Source organism: Uranotaenia lowii, chromosome 2 (assembly GCF_029784155.1).
Source record: "Uranotaenia lowii strain MFRU-FL chromosome 2, ASM2978415v1, whole genome shotgun sequence".
In the NCBI taxonomy this organism is placed as follows: domain Eukaryota; kingdom Metazoa; phylum Arthropoda; class Insecta; order Diptera; family Culicidae; genus Uranotaenia; species Uranotaenia lowii.
The window spans coordinates 247,194,624-247,200,742 of record NC_073692.1 but is presented as its reverse complement, the minus strand read 5'-3'; positions in this window follow the sequence as shown (position 1 = coordinate 247,200,742).

The following is a 6,119-nucleotide window of genomic DNA, read 5'->3' as shown; positions in this document are numbered from 1 at the left end:
TTTGGCACATTAGAAATGAATATAATTTTGTTTACGAATATGTATGTGAAAGTTTTTCGTGTTGCATTGTTGTCAACACATTGTGGACTGAATACGAGATATCTCGTTTTTTCGCTTGCCAACGGTGTGCCAATTTAAGAAGCATAACTCAAATGTATTGAATTTAATAACTAAACATTCAAACATACAAAATCTTTTTTTTTTTGTCTTAAGTTACCGTGATTCAGAAAAAAAATCACAGAAGCTTATTTTTGTAATTACAAACAATTTTTCTTCTACGCAAAACTTTATAGATAAGCTAATTTTTGTGATTTTCTGTGGAACTTGATTTTCAGTACATTTCCGGTTGTGATTTGTTCACACTTCTACATTTTTTTTCCTAAATTTTGAAATATATTACGACTGACTTATAGATATATCACAGGATATTTTATTATATGGTTTGTTTTAAAATTGTACCGTAAACTGGGGGAACATTGATCACTTTTTTAATTAATTTTCTAATATTTTGGAATGGGATGCTTTTTTGTAACACTAGTTTTTTTTTAAATATTTACTGAGGTAAGGAGTATAAAGCATGATCATTGATAGCAGAATATTCAGACGGCATTAGTGGCTATAACTAAATGTTTGTTACAAATTCAGATGTCATGTTTCTGGATAACTTTGATCACTATGGTTTCAACGTATCTCAACATCTTCAAAATTATTGTTTTGATGCCAATTAGCACAGAAGGCTTAAAACATCAATAACAGTGTTTGGACTCAATTGAATTTTCAAACGTTTGTTTTGTTGTTTGTTTTGTTGTTTTATTTGGGATTTTAAGCCTCCAGGGTTTATTCATCCCATTACAATTTTCAAACGTTTAAAAAAAAACAAAAAAAAAAAAACAAATTATACTCAAAAGATGGACAATTTTGATGCATACATTTAGGGTCATACATTATAAACATTTCTCAATATTTTTGTCCTCAAAACAAATAAAATTTTACCATCATGCAATTCCCTAAGGCCTCTCAGTGTTCCTATGTCATTTTCTTTAATTGAAACTTAACCATTAGATAAGGTTTTTTTTAGCCATTTGTTCTACAAGGCTTTCTCATAGAAAATGCCCGTTTTTTTAATATCCAAAATTGTCATACCTACAATGACCATAAAAATAACTCTTAAACTATACCAATACAAAGGAAAAAGTTAAACTTTCATATAAAACAACCCATTTGCTTCTAAATGCTATCATTTTATCAGGAGAGGTGTTTGTTTGTGAGTCTTCGAAAAAACAGATATTTTAAAACTTCAAATTTGCATTTTAAGTAATATAATAAAATCTCCAACTACAAACCAAATTTAGCCTATTTGAAACTCAATTTATAGGCTTTCAAACGTAAAACAAAGTTTTCAGATATTTTAACTTCAGACTTAGTTAGTGATTATTATCTGCAAAAATTTCATGTTGATCAAAATTACCCCGGTGATCAAAGTTCCTCCAGTTTACGGTACCACAAATAACTGAGATGTTTCAACTTACATATCAAAGAGTAAATATTAAACATATTTTTCGAATTGTTGTCGTTGTTTCCCAACCCAGCCTTTAGACGGGGCTTATGTTTCATCTCTTCTATCAGACTAATAATTTTTTTTCTTAAAAATTATTCCAGAATGGTGATAACTGATATACCTAACTGTCAATCATTTTTTTCAGATGAAAAACACAAAAAATGCATTGCTACCAAATTAATTTTTTTTTTCGAAAAATAGGTCTTTAGAATGTTTTAAGCTGTTATTAGCTGTAGTGAGTCAAACAGTTTTCATTTGTATGAATTGTTAGATTAACATATTTTGAATCATTCTGCGCAAAAAGTAAGTGAAAATAATGGCTGGGCTTTATTTTTATGCCGATTTTAGTAGACCCCGTCAATATATTCTTCACAAATGCAAGAAGTGAAGAACGGATAACATATTGAATGGTTGTGTTCAATACGATTACGCAAAATTAGCTATATTAAAAATAACTATAGACAATTATGAAAGAATGACACGTTCAAATTAAACATGTTCAAGAAAGGTAAAGCAACATTTTTCGCATCTTGTTACACACCATGCTTGGCTTCTAAATAATTTCTGATGATGTCGATGACAACCAACTCCTGAAGTTTTTCAACCTTTAACAAAAGGCTTGTGAATACATAGCACCATGTTCAGGAATTATAAATTACCTACGGTCCGGTAAACGCGTGCGTTGCTTTTGCGCACAGTGGGATTGGGACTCAAATTGTTTTGTTGATGATAATTGATTTAGATAGTGGTTTCTTCGTTATTCAAAACATAGATAGCTAGATCTCAATTTTTAGGCAATATGCTACCATTGAAAAGTGATATCACAGAAGGTAGATATTTTGAAACATGGTAACATTGTGCAGATTCCCTTGCTCAGGTATCATGAGGTATGTTCTGCTCTGGAAGGATGATAACGATGCACTCCGGTATTCTCTCATCAGAAGACCAGCAGCGAGAAATGATGAGACCCAGACATAGCGCGATAAAATTGACCGACAGCAAGGCATGCATCGGCCAGAAACCGCCAGAAGACACGGCTACGTCCATGAAAGAACGCAGATTAATTAAAACGTTAAAAAATTAAAGCCCATTATAAATTGCGACCACGAGGGTTGCTCACACTCGAGGCTCAATAAAACACACAACGTGCACAGCTCAGCCACGCACAGTGGAGTGGAGATTTCGCGTTATTATCTCAATTATTCTTGCGGTAATTTATGATACTTCATTAATTGTTGGAGAGGCATTAAATTCCAGGTATACCTGACTGTATACTGACTGCGATGTCAAGTAGGAAGGTAGAGAAGAAAATTGCTAAGACCAATTGATGATCCAAACTCCATCAGTAAAGTGAGTGATCCATCCTTTGTTGGTAATTTTTGACGTTACCCCGTTACGATCTTTTTGTCCATTGCTTTTACATCTTATTTGATTCTTACTTAACTTACTTAATCATCCCGCGCCGATCCACCGGTGCATAGGGCCGTGGTAAAAGACCTCCACTGTTGACGATCTGTAGCCATTGTCTCCACCTGGTCCCAGTCAAGATTCTCGTCGACAGTTCGGATTTCAGCGGCTAGGCTTCGCCGCCACGAGTTTCTGGGTCTGCCTCTTCTTCGATGACCTTCTGGATTCCAATCTAGCGCCTCTCTGCAAATCTCGTTTTCATCTTTCCGCAGCGTGTGCCCAATCCATCTCCACTTACGTTCCCGAATCTCGAGGTCGTTCAGTTGATCCATTGTTGAAGGATTCCACGGCAATCCTCGGTTCGGTGCACAGTCGATCGATCCAGTCTGAATCTCATACATTATGATGAGAAAAAGTAGCGGTGATAAGATACATCCTTGTCTCACTTCAGCAGTTACCGGGATTGGTTCGGACAAGACACCATCGTGCAAGACCTTGCACGAAAATGCCTCGTATTGTGCTTCGATGAGATGGACTAGTTTCTCTGGGACCCCTCGTCGCCTTAGAGCCGCCCAGATGTTTTCATGGTTAAGTCGGTCGAATGCTTTTTCGAAATCAACGAAAACAAGCACAAGAGAGTCCTGGAATTCGTTGATATGTTCAAGTATGATTCGTAGCGTTGTGATGTGGTCCACACATGATTGTCCGGATCGGAATCCAGGTTGTTGCCGTCGGAGTGTAGCGTCGATTTTCTACTGGATCCTGTTCAGGATCACTTTGCAGAGTACTTTGAGGGTTGTACAGATCAGCGTTATGCCTCTTATTTGATTCATTTTTAAACAATTTTTAAATATTTTTTTTTCCACAAATGAGTACCTTTCATCCATAACAAAACATGAAAGAACACATTACATGAGGATCAAATATTTAAAAAAGAGATAATGCAACTGAAATAATAACGAACAATTGGAAAACCGTTGTCAATATTTTAGTAAAATTTGAAAAATTTACGAACCTAATATTATTAAACCAACATGGACGTCGTCCAAAATAATGTAAAGCAAAATATTTCAATATTCTTAATTGATTAATGATAAAGGGGACTGAAACTTGGTATTCTCGGATGTGCAATATACGATTCGAAGGATCTTGATGAGAAGAGGAAAAATCACCATGGGACCAAAAAAAAAAACTACGGTGGGAGAAAAAAAGTAATGTAACAATAAAGTTGTTTTCTGTTTAAAAACTGTAAAATTGGCCAGAACGAGCAATTTCGTTTCCGGATGTATACGGATGAGCAATATACGATTCGAAAGATCTTGACGAGACAAGATAAAGTTACTATGCGGCCAAGAAAATAGTTATAGATTGCAGAAGTTGTATTGTTTCGAAGAAAACAGAACACTTTTGTCCCCCTTTTCATAAAAATAACACCACTTCTTCAATCCCTAACTGTTTTTCATCCACGGTAAATTTTTTTGACTACATAGTAGCTTTAAAGTGCTGACGAAGTGCTCACGAAATCAGGGCTTTTCTCTACCCGTGCCTGCAACAATTCTGAATCTGAATCTACCTAAATTTTCAAGTCTAAATTTCAATTCCAAATTCTGACTCTGAATTACTGACTTGGATTGTGGAACTGAAATCTTAATCGAAGTTCTGATTCTGAATTTTAAAATTGAATTCTGCATCGGTTATTCTTTTTTGTTATATAGTAACCTGATCGTGAAAATTAAAATCATTTCTCAAGGCCACGGCTTGGACTGAAAAAATACCAAAGGTTCGATCCATTAATACGACGGGAGCACTATTTTGGCCAATTTATTTGTTAGAATTTAAATATTTTTTTTTTGTTTCGATTATAGTCGTTTTACCATCATTATGGCATTCGCGACTTTATCAACGTTACAGTTGGCGGATCGTTATTGAAAAACTTATCCGGTACAACTGTGTTCGATGTTTACTCTTGGGCTCGAACTCGCGGACATCTGCTCAAGGAGACAACAGACTTGCCAACTGAGCTATATCACAAGCCATAGAATTTAAATATGACATAAGCAGTTTGTTGAATCAACCACACTCGTTTTTTTTTCGTGGTAGAACCCAGAAGGATATTTTTAACATATTTTTCTCTTTAAAATGGTTACAAGCACTGACGGAGGTGATAAATTTCGCATACGCTGATTAGCATACAGGTTCCAGTGATCATGTTTTGGTGTGCATAAAGCAATTGCTACTGCTGTTGGTTGGCTTTACTGCTGCGGGTCATCAAGAAAAGAAGCAGAAAGCTAATTTGCATATCACCCTGCAACATATCATCTATACTGTATGCAAATGTTTATCGTTTTACATTTTATTTAATAATATAGTTAAGTGAGTTAATTAAAATAAATGTCTACGTCAGGGTTGGCGGTCAGCTCTTTTACAACCGCAGCACATCGTTGACCATATTTGTCGCCCGTATATGAGGAGTGGTTGTAGAGCATGCCTTCAAAATAAATTACAGCTCATTTCTCTCCATACAATGCTGCTGCATTCCATTACTACAGCCCAGCATGTGCAGTGCATCCGTTGAGCTTCCAGGAGGTGAATGTCGGCCATTTATTGCCGCCAAAATAGGCTAGCAACATCAATTCAGTTTCCCGTGTATTATCAGTGGCGAGCATAAGAAAGCCCTCGTTTCATGGGCGTTGTTAGCTTTTGGGAGCATTTTTTTTATAAGAAATATAAAACATTTTTGAATATTGATAGTTAAAAGCATTTTTTTAAAAAATTGCATTGATACAAAATTGTAGACTAGTAGGTATTACAACAAATTTTATCAGTTAAGAGTTATGAAGAGTGCTCTGTAATACGGACATCCTTGACAAAGTACTTCCCAGGACGCAAAAAAGAGCTAGAATTCAGAAACAAATTTTACACATTCTAAACATTTTTTTTTCAAATGGATTTGATGAACTATGCTATGTAGTCGTGTTTAATCATGAACCAATCCGGCAAAGTATCGTAAACTGAGGGAACATTGATCACTTTTTTTTATTCGTTTCCGAATATTTCGGAAGGGGTTGCTTTTTTTGTGACACATAAAAGTTTTAAAATATTTACTGAGGTAAGGAGTATACACAAAGTATAATCATTGATTACAGAATATTCA